General features: G+C 30.1%; 1 protein-coding gene and 1 long non-coding RNA gene across 2 annotated transcripts in view; one reads left to right on the top strand and one right to left on the bottom strand.

The window, feature by feature from the left end:
• Nucleotides 1-17,763, bottom strand: part of LOC143198478 (G-protein coupled receptor dmsr-1) — a 114,324-nt gene that overhangs the window by 82,939 nt on the left and 13,622 nt on the right. The window lies entirely within an intron of this gene.
• On the top strand, nucleotides 7,221-8,121 carry LOC143198383 (uncharacterized). Its single transcript, XR_013006210.1, has 3 exons — nucleotides 7,221-7,634; nucleotides 7,713-7,977; nucleotides 8,053-8,121. It is a non-coding gene; the product is annotated as an uncharacterized LOC143198383 (long non-coding RNA).

The raw sequence follows: 17,763 nt of genomic DNA, 5'->3' as shown, positions 1-17,763 counted from the left end.
CATTTTGAGATATCTGTGTTTCCACTAGACGTTTAATTGAAAAATAATAAATATTCTTTAAGTATTTTATATATTTTTAAAAATAGCATTCCTTTAAAAATATCTTAAAGTTTCACTGCACTTCTTCGTGGGTTATATTTACACTACTTACAACCTATGTTCCCTAACAGTGTATGAAGGAATGACTTACATGACTCAAGGAGCTGCATTTTCCTAAGTTTTCTAGGGAGAATTCGTAGACTAAAAGTAATTTCTGAAATAATATTTATACGGAGAAAAACTACCATTCTAACCTTAAATAGAACTAATATTAATATGATCTGGTTTCGTTACCTGCTTTGACTTGTGCCCCACTTTATTCACTCGCTCTTGATGCTCATACTAACTTTACGTGCAGCTGCAACACGCCAAAAATATTTGCAACAAAAGTGCATAAAGTTAATATTAAATAAAATAAATACTTGCTTTTCGAACTCATTTTACTGCTAAAAGGGGTTTCCATGTAATCGTTCCTGTTCAAGATAACTGATTATAAACACAATAATTTCGAGATGTTGACTTTCAAAGAGGTTTATGTCCGAAATGGCTTTAACAATTTTAATCAGAATCATCACACATTTTCACATACTATCCCAAAATAAAAGCAACAGACATACATTTACCAAAACAAGTACCAAAAGAATCGGTTTGCCGGTTTATAAACTTTGACTATTTTCATTAGTGTTTTGAATATTTTTGCAGACATATGACAACGGTATAAATCAGTACCAACACAAGTTAAATTTTAGATACCGATTTGCTTTTTTTTGCGAGATGTTCGGACGCATCGGACCTTATTCTATCTTTCCTTAACTATGCTAATTAGTAAAATAAGAAGGGAAAATTCTTTAAGAGTTTAATGCGCTTTTACAAACGGAATTTGGCAATATATTCGACGGCATTAATGATGTGAATTGGCTGTTTTATGACAAAGACTATACACAATATTGTAAATGTTCTATATATTTTCTTCTATAAAATTCAATATCATTCGATTAGTTCACGGGATATGATGTTTATGGCTGTAATTGTAAATGTTTCTAAGCAACGTTATGTAATGTGGAATGAATTGCTTCAAGTAAATAAGCAGGCTAGGTAAGATTGGATGTCTTCTGGGATGCTCTTTTTATTAGCCATTGGTCCAGTTAACTAATTCTAATTATAATAGTCTCAGTAGTTCGAGAACGACATGAAGCTCTAGATCGAGTCATTAAAATCTCTGAGAGTTTGACATGATCAAAATCTATATAAATATATACATATATTTTAACGTAAAATAATCCTTAGAATATGATGATACTGAACAGCACGTTTCAAAGAGGTTTATGGCCGAAAATCGAAAAATATATATATCGTAAGAAAATTCATATTAAATAAATCTGTCATGCCTTTAAAAGTCTTATATTAAAACAGACCAACACAACGAACCAGACATGATACAGCTGAGTAAATTTAACAGAAAATACGCTTCTTGTACCTATAACGAACATTGTTTCTATCCAAGTAATCGGTAATATTTAGAATATCTATAACACAAGCTCCTTTGTCGAATATTTTATTAAAATATCGAATGTCGAGTATTTTGTATTATTCTCGTTGATATAATATTTAAATATCTATCCTTTTTAATGCTCTGTCAAGTCCAGTTTGAATGTTACGGTTTATAAGCAATGTCAGTATGTTTTTTTCTTTATATTTATTTATATCTATTATAAATATATTTTTGGAATACTAATATTATTGAATAGGGATATTATTAAATATTGGTAATATGATAACGTTTATCAGAATTAACGGTTTTATAAGAGTAAAGCATTCCAAATGTTGATTAATATTGTAGCTTAAGGAGTCTAAAACGCATTAGACTTTTTAATCGACTTCAAAAAAAAGAAGGAGGTTCTATGTTCGATTGTATACTTTTTCAATGCAGTTTTATCGATTTCTGCTTCAATTGTGGGCCAATTATCAATTCTTTTTATTCGAGTGCATTTCTGAGGTGGTCTTATTGGAACCAAGGTGGAATCTGATGGTGGAATTCAGAGAAAACGAGGGAAACTCTCAAGCTTCAAAGGCACGTACAATGTTTTCACATATTTCTTATCTAAAATAAGCAGATATTTGAGTATAATGTTATTACTGAGCGGATGTGATGAAAGACACAATTCCTCACCAGTTAGAAGCTAGACGATAATTCTTTAAATGTTATGGGGACGTACAGACAACTAATTGTATACTTTAAAGTCGTTACGTATTTAGATAAGATTATTGTGAAAGCGGGAACCAGACTCTTCAGAGATTTTGAGGTGTTTTTCGTAAGGGTTTTTTTTACCAGAATCGTTCACTTCAAAAGCCGTTCAATGTGATTTTTAAGTACTAATCATGGGAATCACATGGGAGCAACTGGCTCTATTATATAGAGGTTAGAACGTTAAGCTCACACATGGTAGTAGTGGATTTGATTCCCGGCGAGGGTAACGACACTCTGTTGTAATTCCAGTTTAGTTAGAACATTTTTCAAATCGCCTAGGCTACGTAGCGGACACCGAGGACTGAAGAGTTCCTACCTGAAGAATCCACTTTCTATTGCTAAACCTAACCAAACCTGTGACGAGCTCAAACAATACAGAAATAATAATAAAATATTGTGTCATATACACAAAATTACATTACGAATAAATCAAATCTAATTTGTTGCTCGTACAAACTTCAAACTGGCGAATTTGTAGTAGATAAAGTAATATTGTAATTAAATAAATAGGTTTAGGTAGATATTAAGTTAAAATGTGTGTATAGAGTAGAATATAAAATAAAATAAAATTTAGGTTTAAATAAAATAAAAAATCTAGTGTTAACAGAAATTACAGAATTTCAGTTACGTCTTCTACAAATGTAGCTGAATTTCTTAGATTCAACAAAAAACTTTTGTTTTAACATACCGACAGTTTAGGCCTGCTAGAATAGATCTTTAACTTCAAATAAGGAACCCCGTAATTAGAAACTAAAGAGCGTCAGCTAAGATAGTACGTTGATAGGCTCTGGTCATAGCATTGATGGATTTTAAGCCACCATTAAATGAAAAAGTTCTACAATTAAAATCGAATCATTTTCTGATATCAGCGCTATCATCAATCCATAGCCGGCGTTCTGCTGCTGCTGGTGCACCAGGGCTTTAAATATTCTACCTTAAATCTTACCAGAACTATAAATTGAAGTTAGTATCCTATTTTTGCATATAGATTTTACAGAATTTTATTAACTACAGAGTTTGCACCGTTGATTCAACAAATTGACTTCTCTTTATTTTAATATAAAATGATTTTAAATAAATTAAAACAAGTTATAGTTCATATATATTTCGTTACTTATATATGGTGAGAACTTTGGTGGGCACGTGGCACTTCTAAATTAAACTATAAGAATGATAAACGGTTTAGACTAGCGAATATTCTAATTCGATATTAAAACATCATCGAATAACAACTGAATAAATATATTTCCATTATATATCATCAATCGACATTGAATCAATGCATCCATGTATATTTTAAAAATACTATAACCATTTTTTTATATTTTATTGTATTCTTTTAGTATCTTCTTGTATTTTTTATATGAAATACTGATTGATTCTCTTGATACAATCCAATCAAACAAATGGAATATACCATTATAAGAATGTGATGAAAACATATATTTTATAAAATAATAAAAATTATCACTATCAAAATTATCGACTATTTATGACAAAAAGTAACTTCAGAACTCTCTATCACATCGTAGACAATTAAATAAATTAGGCTGTTGCATTACATGAACTAAATGACAGGTCAATGCATCCCTATATTGACATAAAATCAATTTGTTTTGACTGTAACGAAGCGACACGAAAGAAATTTGAATCGAGGATATATCTAACTAACACTAACTCAAGCTTACATTACAAATTTAATGTTAATACAGAAAATGACGACTATATATAGAAATATTCAAGACTTTCTGACCTCGTTGTACTTATTAACTGCGTTTCCAATTAAAACCTCAAATAGAACGGCAGGGCTGGATAAGGGACAGCCTTTGACTTACAGAACTTGGAATTTGTACATTTTCCCAGAACAGCTCTATATAATTTTATTCGAGTGTACAATTAACGGTATCCTTTCTTTCAAATATTTAAGTGTTTTTAAAATTTTTGAGTACTTCCTCTAGATCGTCCTAAATTTTATAAAAAAACATTTTTATTTAATCATATTTCATACATAAATTGTTACCAGTTTCCTGTAATTAGTAATGCTCTCTCAATGACAGCAGTAAATTGTAGATATAGAGTACTTAATTATAACAATTCAACGGTCTTATATTCAAGAAATTTAGCTTAGAATATTTTTGGCTCACCGTTTATTTTATTCTTTCGCCTTAGCTTCTTTCGTTCTTGAGATCTTTAAAGGCAGACGATTTTGTTGTAATAGTTTTTAATATATTGACATTTTATTTATTTATGCTCCCCTCCCATGAGAAATGAGAATTTATTTTGTAGGTACAGCTTTTTCTATCATCTAAGTTACCATATATTTCTAAGGCTATTTCTTAACAACTTGGGCTTAGCATCCACGGTTAGAGAGACATAACTTACTAATAAATAACTTTATAACTTACTAACTCCAGTGGAATTGAGTCAATATTAGGTAAAGGGATTACAAATGATAAACGATTAGCCAAGAATGGATCATTTTGTTCTTAGAATATAATATATGGACTATTATATTGGCTATTTATTAACTACACATTGTTTAGAGGATATTGCAGATGCAACACAAGTGCTATTGGCGCTAAATTCCAATATATTTGGTATTGACCCATTTTGGCATCTTCACAAGAAGAAAAGTACTTCTCAGACAAGTCACAACTCATGTATCGGAAGAAGCAACAATCAGAACGGGCAAGGTCTGAAGAATATTGTAAGTAATTTAATGTTTCAACATGTGGTTGAGCATTGCCGTGCTAAAGAACATTATATTTGTGTCTCTCCTTTTATTTCGGCTGTTTTTCGCGCAGTACTCGGCTCGAATCAATTTAATTCGAAAGCTGTCTCCATCTCTAAGGCTTTAAGGTCTTTTTATCATGGTTTTATTAGGTTTTAGCTGATCCCATCAAATATAGAGCATTAGGATGGAGCCACAGATATTCAAATTTTAATGTTGATGTTGTTATTGATGCATACATATCATGGTGGTGTTCATGATCTTTTTCGCTTAAAATTATTGTAAGGCTCCATTTTTTATTACCAGTAATTAGGATACTTCGAATTTTCACCAATATTGCTGATCAAAATATATGCAAGCACCCAATAGAGTATAAGTATCAGTTGATTTCGAACCATCGATTCAACAAAATGACTTCTACTTCTTTTAATATAGAATTAAAAGTAGGTAAGTAAATTAAATCAATATATATTATGAATATATATTTATATATATTTCATAATTTATGTATATGTGAGGGTTTTGGTGGGCATGTGGCATTTGTAAAAGAAACTACAAAAATTATTAACGGTTTATTCCAGCAACTATTAATACATAATAAACAATATAAATGAAAACGTCGACAACTAACAGACGCAATAAATTATACACTACTATTATTTTATATATAGATTACATTGTAAATATTAATATAATTCGAATACAAATAAATGTTTGGAAAAACTCTCCATAAGTTTTACAAAACATTGAAATTAATCATTGAAAAAGTTGTCTAATCGTTTTTGAGAATATACCTCTTGTTTGAATATTTTCAAGTGATTAATTGGAGGGAACCAAGTTTTTTTTTAGCTGTGTTCAAATATAAATAATAAAATTTCAAAATCTGCTATACGTCCTCAGTATAGCAAAAATGCTTTTTTCTTTCAAAATTAAAATCATTATTAAAATCAGTGAAATAAGTGTATTTTCATCTAATTTCTGACGTTTAGTAAATATGAAACAGCTTGGTCACGTCGTCATTTATAGTTGGTATAATTGATTTTTAAACAAATATAAATAAATCCATCAGACGTATTAATTTTATCTCAAATAATTCTAGACAATATATAGTTGATAAAGTGTTAACAAAACTTTTTATATTGTCTAAGCTACATAATAGAATAAATTAATCAAAACCTATCCGTGGACATAAAAAAATTCCTTTTAAAATATTCCTTCACTTTTATTGCATCTGGTATGCACTTTTAATAAAAGAATATTAATCGATAAATCCATGGATACAAAAAAAAAATTCTTCTTATCTACATTGAATATTTCCTTGCCCATGTGTTAGACGGAGTCATAAATTGAAATCATGATAAACATGTCATAACAAATTGATATTTATATGTATTTGCGCGTTGTTGGGTTAAATATATCAAAATAAAATAACACATCAATTTTTATAGAGGAAAAACAAAAGTAATCAAAAGGACTGAATGTTCCTGAACCATAAGAGCATAAATCAACCGATTATTTATGACATGTAATCTTCAGCCTGTAATATCAGTCTACACCATCGATTAGAACAAGTCATCATAGAAAAAGTCAATATATGGTCGTTTTAGAATACATACTTCTTGTTTGAATATTTCAAGCGATCAATTGGAAGGAACCAAACCCGTATCTTTTTCTAGCAGTGTTCAAATATGAGCAATAACATTTGTAGATCTGCCATACATCCTCAATGTAGCAAAAACGCTTTTTTAAGCATTAATTTTTTTTATTTCAGCAATGAAATAATTATTAAAGGCTGCGAAATAAGTATATTTTCATGTAATTTCTGACGTTTAATAAATATGACGCTGAAACGGCATGGTCACGTAGTCCTTTGCAGGTGGTATAATAGATTTAAAAAAAAATATAAATCAATAAATCGATGGATACTAAAAACTGTTTCCTTATCCACATTGAATATTTCCTTGCTGATGTGTTAGACCAAGTTATAATTTGGGAAATCATGATAAACATCATAGAATAAAGAAATTTAGAAGTTATATGGAAAAATCGGGTCCCACGTTTAAGCTTTTCGGAATCCCCGTTACGCGACCAAATGTAAATAAAAAATGTAACAGCTATATGTATGTTTCCCTCTCGTTCGACCTCGATGTTAATAGTTCTAACCTAAGCAGTTGACGGTCATTTTTAGGTGATATAATTTATGTTGTTTATTTACGTCGAGTTTTTCGGTATGTGTTTTTATATATATTTGACAATTAGTTTAGATTATTCTGTGTATTTTAATCTATTAGTGTGATAAAAAGAAAATCTTAATGGGATCTCTTATGATCTCCTGTGAAGGTCCAGGAAAGTTTTAATCATTTGAAGACTATAGACCAAAATGTGGAAAGCCATGGCTGAAACAAGATGTATTTCCTACTAGTTATTTAAATAGTATATATTTTGTTAAATAGTAATGATTTATTGCATTGAAATAATTAAGCAATATTTATTGAGATTCTTTACCTTTACTACAAGACAAGGAAAATATGCCCCCAATGGCAATATTACAATTACAAAAGTTTTTTGAGGCTGATAGATATATAGGGGATTCTTCTACCCCAACAAGGCCCAGAAGTAAGTATATAATAAGAAACTTATATTTATTATTAGAGAATGGAGGTTCTAACTTGAAATTTATATGTTCATTTACAGATAACTCAGCCTGTTCCATCAGCTTCGTTTCAGGTTGGATGAAAAACTAATGGCTTTATCCTTATTGAAATGCAGTAACAGAGGATATAAATTGTTATCGAAGATATTCTGCTTGCCTTCTGGAAGAACATTAATACAGATACTGAATAAGGTTCCTTTTTGCTGCTGGAGTAGTAACCTCTAATTTTGGTCGTTGGTTCAGAAACTTGACTCTGTATAGACCGAACTGAAATTGTAATATTTGATAAAATGTACCTCAATTTAGGTAGGTTGTTGATTTAGTTGATTCTAAAAATTAATACAAAAGAGCTATAATATCTTATTTTAATATTTGTTTTAGGTCTTTTTAAATATTAGAGAGAAAATAATATCAGTAGATTACGTGTTTTGGGTAGTGGAGATATCTCTGATAATATAATATGTAATTGTAATATATCAATAAAATATATTTAAATATATTTATTTTTTTATTTTACTAGTAAATCTAAAATATTATTTTAAAATTTCCTACTAAAATTATTTATTTCCCGCCGTAACTAACTGTGATATGGCGCATGCGTAAGCGCCCTCACACGGGGATTCCGAGCGTAAATTAGAACCAACTTTAACATAGGAGATGGGTTTCTTTATTCTATAATAAACATGTCATAATACTATAAATTAACCAATTATTTATGACATGTAATCTTCAGCCTATAATGTCAGTCAACACCATCGGGTAGAACAAGTCATCATAGAAAAAGTCAATATATGGTCGTTTTAGAATATATACTTCTTGTTTGAATATTTCAAATGATCAATTGGAGGGAACCAAACCCGTATCTTTTTCTACCAGTGTTCAAATATGAATAATAACATTTGAAGATCTGCTTACATCCTCAATGTAGCAAAAACGCTTTTTTTAATGATTAATTTCTTTTCTCTCAGCCCTAAAATCATTATTAAAGGGTCCGAACTAAGTGTATTTTCATGTAATTTCTGACGTTTAATAAATATGAGCCTGAAACATCATGGTCACGTAGCCCTTTGCAGTTGGTATAATAGATTTTTAGGCAAATATAAATAAAATCACCAAAAGTTTTCAATTTATCCCAACTAATTCTAATTCTAAAGTTTTAATAAAACTTCTTATATTGTTAAAGCTAATATATAATAGAATAAATTAATTAAAACCTTTTATTGAACATAGAAAAAAGTTTCTTTTTAAATATTATTTCCTCTTAATTGCATCTGGTACGTAATGATATTTTTATTTAAAGAATATAAATCAATAAATCGATAGATACTAAAAAAAATGTTTCCTTATTGAATGTTTCCTTGCTTGCTTGCGAAATCATGATAAACATGTCATATTAAATTGACATTTCTATGTATTTGCGTGTTATTAGGTTAAATATATCCAAAGAAAATAACACATCATATTTTATAGAGGAAAAATAAAAGTAACCAAAAGACTTAACTTTGTAGTTTAATTGAAAGTTAGAAATGTATTTCATGGGATTAAGTGATAATGCCGGCCAGCTCTATCGAACCGAAAGAGATCTGAATGATGGTGATTTCAAAGCTCGCTTTTTACGATCGAATTCCCCAAAAATTTAAAACAACTTTCTTATTTAGTTTATTTTAAATCTATCAGGTGATTATGTTATTATGTGAAGAATTGGCATTAAACATCACATTTGAAAAACATCCAAATAACAAATGTTACAGTGTAAAGCTGTCTAAATCTCAAAGCCACACAAAGCGATCGACACAATAAGCGGTAAAAATAGGCAAATTTTATTCTCAATCATAATATTTCATTTCTCCTACACGCGCCATCTTAGAGACAGCCAGGACCTGTATTGAATTTGTAATACTTTTGGCAGAACATCTTCATAAATGAATTCCGGATGTCCATATAGATTTCAAGACTTCTTTCAGTTTCATATTCCTTCCAGCCGAATTTTGCATCATGATTCATTCACAGATATTTAAAATTGGGGCTTGTGGAATTATGGTATTATATATCCTCATTGATGCTTGAACACTTTGATTATACGTGAACTGCATATGCACAGATTTACTTTCGTTAATTTCCTATTTTCTATTTACTTGCCTCTTACAATTTTCCTATGACTTCTTCGCTATTTTCTCAGACAGCAAGAATCGCAGTGTCGTCAGGAAATATAGCAATTGTGAAATTTTCCATTTGTGCATGTGTATAGTAGGTAAAGGAGTAACATCGAGACACATCCTGATGGTATACCTGTTTTAGCTCCTTTTATTGTAGAATTGGCGTCGCCTTGTTTCACATTTTTTAATAATTCCAGGTAATTTCTGATGTTTAATAAATATGAGCCTGAAACAGCTTAGTCACATAGTTCTTTACAGTTGGTATAATAGATTTTTAGACAAGTGTAAATAAAATCACCAGACGTATTCAATTTATCTCAGCTAATTCTTTACAATATATAGTTGTTAAAGTTTTAATAAAACTTCTTATATTGTTCAAGCTATATAATAAAATAAATTAATTAAAACCAATGATTTAACATTCAAAATTTTTTTTTAATATTCCTTTGCCTTTATTGCATCTGGTACGTACTGATATTTTTATTTAAAGAATTCTAATCCATAAATCGATAGATACTACAAAAACTGGTTCCTCATCTACATTCAATATTTCCCTGTCAATGTGATAGACCAAGTCATAGTTTGCGAAATCATTATAAACATGTCATAGTAAATTGACATTTCTATGTATTTGCGTGTTGTTGGGTTAAATATATCAAAAGAAAATAACACATCAGTTGTTATAGAGGAAAAACAAAAGTAATCAAAAGACTTAACGTTGCAGTTTGATTGAAAATTAGAAGTGGACTTCTTTCGAACAGAAAGAGATCTGAATGATGGTGTTTTCAAAGCTCGCGTTTTATGACCGAATCCCCCGAATATAGACAATAACTTTCTTTAATTAAATTCCAGTTACACAAGGATATAAAGCGGGAATGATCGGTATTATTGTTCCTGTAATGGTTGGTTGCGTTAATTTAATCTTTAAAATGTTGTAATTCTTTGTATACTTGGTAATAGGAGTTTTAAGTTTACTTCTCTTTTATCATAAGCTACTTAGTATCAGCGAAATTTATGATTATTAAAGACTAAAAGATAAAAACGTTAATTATACAATTTTAAGCATAATAATAAGTATTGAAAACATTCAATAAAATTTTAATATCCAGAATACAGTGGAATAATACAATATGCAATGAAACTAACTTTTTATTCAAAATCATTGCTTTTTCTCTACTAGATGATTTAGGTAGATAACTAGATAATGGTTCTTTGGTTCAAGCATTGAAAGAAAATATTGGAGGCTACGCCGACTATGCCAAATGAAATTGAGAGTTCTTAGAATCTTTTGAGATTCAACTTACAGTCAAAACATAACGAGTTGGCCCATGAATTATAACATTTTTATGAACATTCAGTTTCGACGACCTCTGATTTTTTTATACTGCGAATATTTAGAATACAATTGCTTGTGAATGAAAAAAATTATCACTTTCATTTATCATTCTCATTTTAGAAAATAAACTTTGCAATATTATAATATTATATTTTATTAAATTATAATATTACGTACCGCATAATATAGAAATAATAATTTTATTTCTCTTTTTATTTTTATTTTCATTCCTTCTTAAATTTAATTTGCATTGCATTTATAGTTTTAAATGAAAAATTAGAGTCAGTTCAATCACAAATCATGGTTTGTGCTATACGTAACTGCTATATCAACTTAATATAATTGCTTTTAATGCTTATAATGTGATATAATGGTGCTTATGCTGGAAAGAATATTCTCTAATGACAGATCAATTCAATCAATGTAACATGTTCAATATACAACGAAAATATATTCAATTTTCAATAAAAAGATCTAAAAAATAGCATTCCTTTCTGTATATAGGTTTCCAGAATAACGACAGTTCTCTGCGATCCTCTCTATCTATTATTTAAATGCTGAAAATATACAGATTTTTTTTCAAGTTGAAGGTGCCGAGTGAGAAAATGGGCTAAGGAGATGGCTAAGCAAATCGCTGTACTTGCCTGGTAAAAAAAAGTGTTATTCTTCTCTGATCTTCTCATGAAAATATTCGGGGGTCAACAAGACAGGAGTAATTATCGCTGTAAATGTAATATCATTTTGAAGGTTTTTGAATGATTCGACAACACCACTCGCAAATCCCTAAACAGGCTTGAGGCTTCATTCCAGCAGTCGTGTCTTCGTTATTAACGCCAAACCACTGATCCCTATCTATTATTTTAACTAAAATTTTAAAATTTTAATGTACGTTTATGTTTTATATGCCCAATGTGTCAAAAAACCAGTTATTTTCAACATTGTACTCTAGTTCAATATAATCAATAATTGATTATTTTATTATTTTAAATAAACTTAATAAAAGTAAAGTAAGTAAATACAATAAAAGAATCCTGCACTATGCCACTCTTTCTGTGTAGCTTTTTGAATTTGTATGTATTAGGTATTTAAATAATATATGCATTATATTTAAATAATAAAATACATTATATTATATATTATAATGTTTTTGTTGGGTTATTGTATTTACAACAATTGAACAATTATATTATTTCATATAACCAGAAAATATATTAAATGATTAGCTATTTATATAATGAGTTAAATAATGAACATATAAACCACCAAGGTAATTCGAAATAGAAATAAGTAACCATGTGATATTCGGATGAATCTATCAAGGCTTTGTGATAGTAATAACTTCTCATTTCTGATCTCTCAGTGAGAGATAGCAAGAGCATTATAAGCATCATAAATGAATATCTTCATTTCTGATACGATCTCAGAGATAAACATGAAGATTTTGTCTGAAAAATAACATTTGAAAGACATCAAACGACATCAAACTTACAGATGTCACACTATAACGGTGTCCAAATATCAAAGTCATACCAAGCGATTGATAACATAAGCGATAAAAATAAGGGAATTATAGTCCCAATCATATTTCATTTCTCCTACACGCGCCATCTTAGAGAAGCCTGAGCTCCTACATTTTCCTGTAGCGGATTCAGGAAGATGTCTCTAATACTGATATCAATACCTGAACTAATACACTGGTTCTAACTAGATCCCGGTGAGACAACAGCTGGAGATGCCTCATTTGTCTAGAACACTCAATATCTCTATCAACGTATTTAGCAAATATTCACCGGTCAAAAAATTGTAGCATCATATTAGACCAAGTCCGTTATTCTAATGCTAAGTATGTCCTATCGAGAGCTACTAGAAACTTAAAGGGCCCTATTATACAAGCGCCTTCGATCAAATATGAAGATGGTGATGGACCATAGGTAATCAAGAAAAATCTACAAGATTTGCAGACACCTTGATATCATATAGCGTTAAATAATTACCGAGCGTTAATATACATGAATAGATCAAAATTATATTTGTCGTTAACTGGGAAAATATATACAAAATAATGTTAACCTAAAAGAGGTTCCCGGTGTTGACCATATTACTTGCTTAAAAACAGATTCCATCTTCATGTCATTATCGAAGTAGTACAACTGTTAGCGCATGTGAGCAACAGTCGGTATCTGAATGTCTCGGTGTAGCTAAAATCTAGTAGTTTCTGGGTGTACCTACAATAATTCTGGAGACCTTGATAAGGATTAATTTCGGATGTCCATATAGGCTTCAACACTTCTTACAGTTTTATGTTTCTTCCAGCGAAATTCCAGTTACTTGCCTGTTGTAATTTTCATGTGGCTTCTTCGCTACAGTCTCTGACAGCAAAAATCGCAGAGTCGTCAGCAAATGTAGCCACCGTGAAAATATGTGGTATATTACAGGTGCAGAGTAGGTAAGTATAGATACACACTACCGATACACTTCTTGGTGGTACCTGCTATAGCTTCTTTTATTGTAGAATAGGCTTCCCCTTGTTTGACTCTAAACATTCAGATTGCAATGTAAGATTATAATAGTTCGGTATGTTTCGGTATGGTGATATTTTAGGTACATTATGAAAAAGGCTATCATGCGCTACTTTATCGAAGACTCGTGATGTATCTATGGATAAAGCTGAGGTTATATTATACCTTCATTGGTTTTTTCAATTATATCTATTATTCTATGCCTCTGACCAATAATGTTAATAAAAATAAACTGATGTGTCGGTCTTAGGGTTTCCTCTTTATAATACCGACAAAATGAGATGTAAAGGTTTTCAAAAATATGCAACAAAACTCCAAGAATATCTAGTAGCTCAGCGAACGTGCTATATTTCGGTGATATTTTAGGTACATTATGAAAAAGGCTGTCATGCGCTACTTTATCGAAGACTCGTGATGTATCTATGGATAAAGCTGAGGTTATATTATACCTTCATAGGCTTTTTCAATTATATCTATTATTCTATGCCTCTGACCAATAATGTTATTAAAAACAAACTGATGTGTCAGTCTTAGGGTTTTCTCTCTATAATACCGACAAAATGAGATGCAAAGGTTTTCAAAATTATCCAACAAAACGCCAAGAATATCTAGTAGCTCAGCGAACGTGCTATATCAGCGGTTGCTGACTTATCGTTGTAAATTATTCGAATGAATTCTTGATTTCTCTTGAGTTCCGATGCTAAAAATCGGCGTGCCTATCATTCCTCTCCGAAATTTAATTAATCTGAGAACGAACTTTCATAAAAATGCAGATACTATTTTTCCGACTAAATAATTGCTCTAAATCACTTCAGAATTAACCCACAATACCAATATCTCGATGATTTGTAAAACAATGTGTAATATATAACGTATATGAAAAGTTTCTGAACAATTTATTTCGAAAATTAAAATTGATGATATTGTACACACGAAAGAGAAACCATATATCCGCAAAACTTTTTAATTTATTACTGCAATGTCTATTAGTCATAAACATATAGATGTCAAAGATTATATAAATCATCGTAAATAAACAAATATCTAAATATCTAAGTTGTTTTAATATGGTAATTTGGGTCATATTTAATTTTAAAAACAAAAACTTTACAATAATGAGACATTTATTTAAATTTTGGTCGCATATATTTACAAAACGTTACACGTTATATATACTTTAGAACAAGAAACAATAAAAACCAACCACGGAAAATATGATCTTAGAAGGAAGTTTTCATAATTAAAATACATTTCCTCATACAAAGAAGATATTAGCATAATTATAATTTATTATAGTACCGGTTTAGGGACCCTTAAAGCGGGAGGATGATTCGGTGGATCTTATTAATTCATACTACGTGAGTATTTCGTTAGGAACAATATACAACGAGCAAGCTCTAACGGTATCTATTGTTTTTGCTATGTATAGCCATTCATTGTTAATTAGAAATCCACATAATATTAGCAAAATGTGCTATAAACACTTTTTAACTTAATTTTTTTAAACGTTACTAGGTGAACTTCGATCAATTATATCGAATTGGCAAATTTTATCTCACAATAACAATATCTTCTTTGTCGATTATCGGTGATCGAATTTTTAAGATTTTGTTAACTTATTTCTGGTACAAATTTAAATGTTACAGAAACTGGCATATAATTTTCCTGTATTATAAAATTGTCCTGTATAGTAAATCCTGCCAAAAATGACCTTACAATATTGACATATAATTCTCACTTAACAAGTTTGTTGGCACTATTTATGAGATATATTTGTGATTTGTATTAGAATGCTGCAAAGTCCTGGATTACAGGAGTACTGCGTCGGCAGAACTGATCAATTTTATTGCGTGCGCCGTGCTCGCTATTGTGTTTAATTCATGGGATCTCGTATTCTAAGCCCATTGCCATTTCTAGTAAATTTTGAACACAAGTGTGATATATCAGTGTCACTGTTACCTGTTTCTCGCTATCTAATATTATCAGTGCATCTACTACGTGAAGAGGCCCTTCACTCATTCTCATTAAAAAAAGTTAAAAAAATTTTCTGCACTATATATGTGAGTAAATAGTTGGAAATGTGAAAACGTTTACAAATTATAATTTAACATCACTACATACAAACAGTCACTACATATTTTATCTCCATTGTTGTTAAATGTTTACTCAAAATTACCGTTATCACATTGTTTTATCATATTGGATAGAAAACATTTAAAAATTATATTGAAAATGTTATTTTCCAATAAGTAAATGTTTAATACACACAATTGTAATATAACTACTTAGCCAATATGCAATTCCTTATTATAATTTTAATAATATGTGTTATTTTTTCACAGATTAATTCTTTTAATCTATCGAAAAGGAAAATTTTGGAAACAGTAGTTGCTAAGTCTTTATAATTTTTAAAAGGAATTACAACTGAGTATAAATAAAATAACTTCTTCAGAGGAAGTAAATTGAAAAGAAAACTGAAACTTATAACACATATTTCTCCACAATGGCTTTTGAAACAGACGACTATATGCCCTTAACTGCGCACTGGTAAGAATCAGACAGTATAACTAGACCCCTATTGAGTTTTATCTTGATTACTCGATGGTTTAATTCAGAAGGCTAGTGCAGTTAAGCAAGTTAGCAAATTTAACTTCCTTTTTCCCTTAACTTTGGTGATTTCATTTGACATGAATGGATGATTTATTTAATTTTCATATTGACTGGACAGTAAACTATATTACAATTCACTTTTTGTTTTGTAGGTTTGCTCTAAATGCTTTAGCTTTTTGTTGGTGGTGCGTTCCCAGCTTCGATCTAGATCTCTTAATAGGAAACATAACCTGTGTCTCCGTCATTTGTGAGATCTCACAGATAGTTATTTATGAATTTGTTTTCAAATCTTAATATATTCTTTCAATCTCTGTTCTTGAGATATTTTTTAATATCCTGCGCTTCATTTTTTTGTTTTCTACCATTTCCTCGCATTTTTCGTCTTTTTGCAACCGAAATTGAAATCATATAATTTTGGTTTAATTTTTTTGGGTATTACTCCATGCAACTTGAGTTTTTCGGCTTTTGAATGTAATTCTACAGTAGCTCCAAGGGGGACATTTAGCTGAATTCTATTGTTCATCTGAAATTCTTAGATAACTTAAATGACTTAAAGAACGTTAGATCTTCTCCTTCTTTGATTATAATTTCACTCAAAGCTAAAACTACTGATAATTCTAGGTCTGGGATTTTATTTTAACATTAATTTAATTGATCTTCAACAGAATCATTAAAAATAGTATCAACACACCTAAAAGTTCCATTTTTATCAACGAGGGTTTATCTGGACTGGACCTACTGTTTGACTTGGAGAACCGAACCACGGCCCTAGGCATTAAGCTGACTGGTGAGTGATCAACTTAGAAATCATCCCAGAGGACATCTGGTCTTACCCATCCCGATTCCTGGCGTGATTGTGATCATTTCGCTTGTCGGATTTTTTACTCTTGCCTAGGACAATTACAAATATTAAACAATCACAAACATACATTTACACGAATATGCCTCGGCAGGATTCAAACCCGGGGCTATCGCAACAGTAGGTGGACCATCCCGTCACCTTTAGCACTGCGCCAACCAACACTCTTGTTATTAATAAATATAACATAAAAAATAGCATATGCCATCTCACGTAGATTTTAAGTTAAGATATAATTGCATTAAAATATACGACATTTTGATGAGGATATATTAATGGGTAAGTGTCAGTGTCAAGTCAGACAATGCTTAGAAAAGTTGAAATTACTTCTTATCTCTAATATTTGTCATCTGTTTTATCTGAACCCTTTCAGACAATATAATCATTTATATCGTATTTTAACAATATGTATTCTGTCCTAGGTCTTCTTACTTATTTATTAGTATTTAAATGATTTAGATGAAGAACCAAACTAAAAATTCAAATATAATTCTTACTATATATAATATCAATCTAAATATTTGATGAAAAACCTTTCTTTTCATTACTTTTCCGACATATTAGCTCCATTAATTTTCTTATTAAATCTTACGAAATATTGTTAGAGGCCTT

This window comes from Rhynchophorus ferrugineus, unplaced genomic scaffold (genome assembly GCF_030347505.1).
Source record: "Rhynchophorus ferrugineus isolate W39M unplaced genomic scaffold, kcgeb_rfMv2 rfM6, whole genome shotgun sequence".
Classification (NCBI taxonomy): domain Eukaryota; kingdom Metazoa; phylum Arthropoda; class Insecta; order Coleoptera; family Curculionidae; genus Rhynchophorus; species Rhynchophorus ferrugineus.
This window is presented reverse-complemented; position numbering and strand designations above follow the sequence as displayed.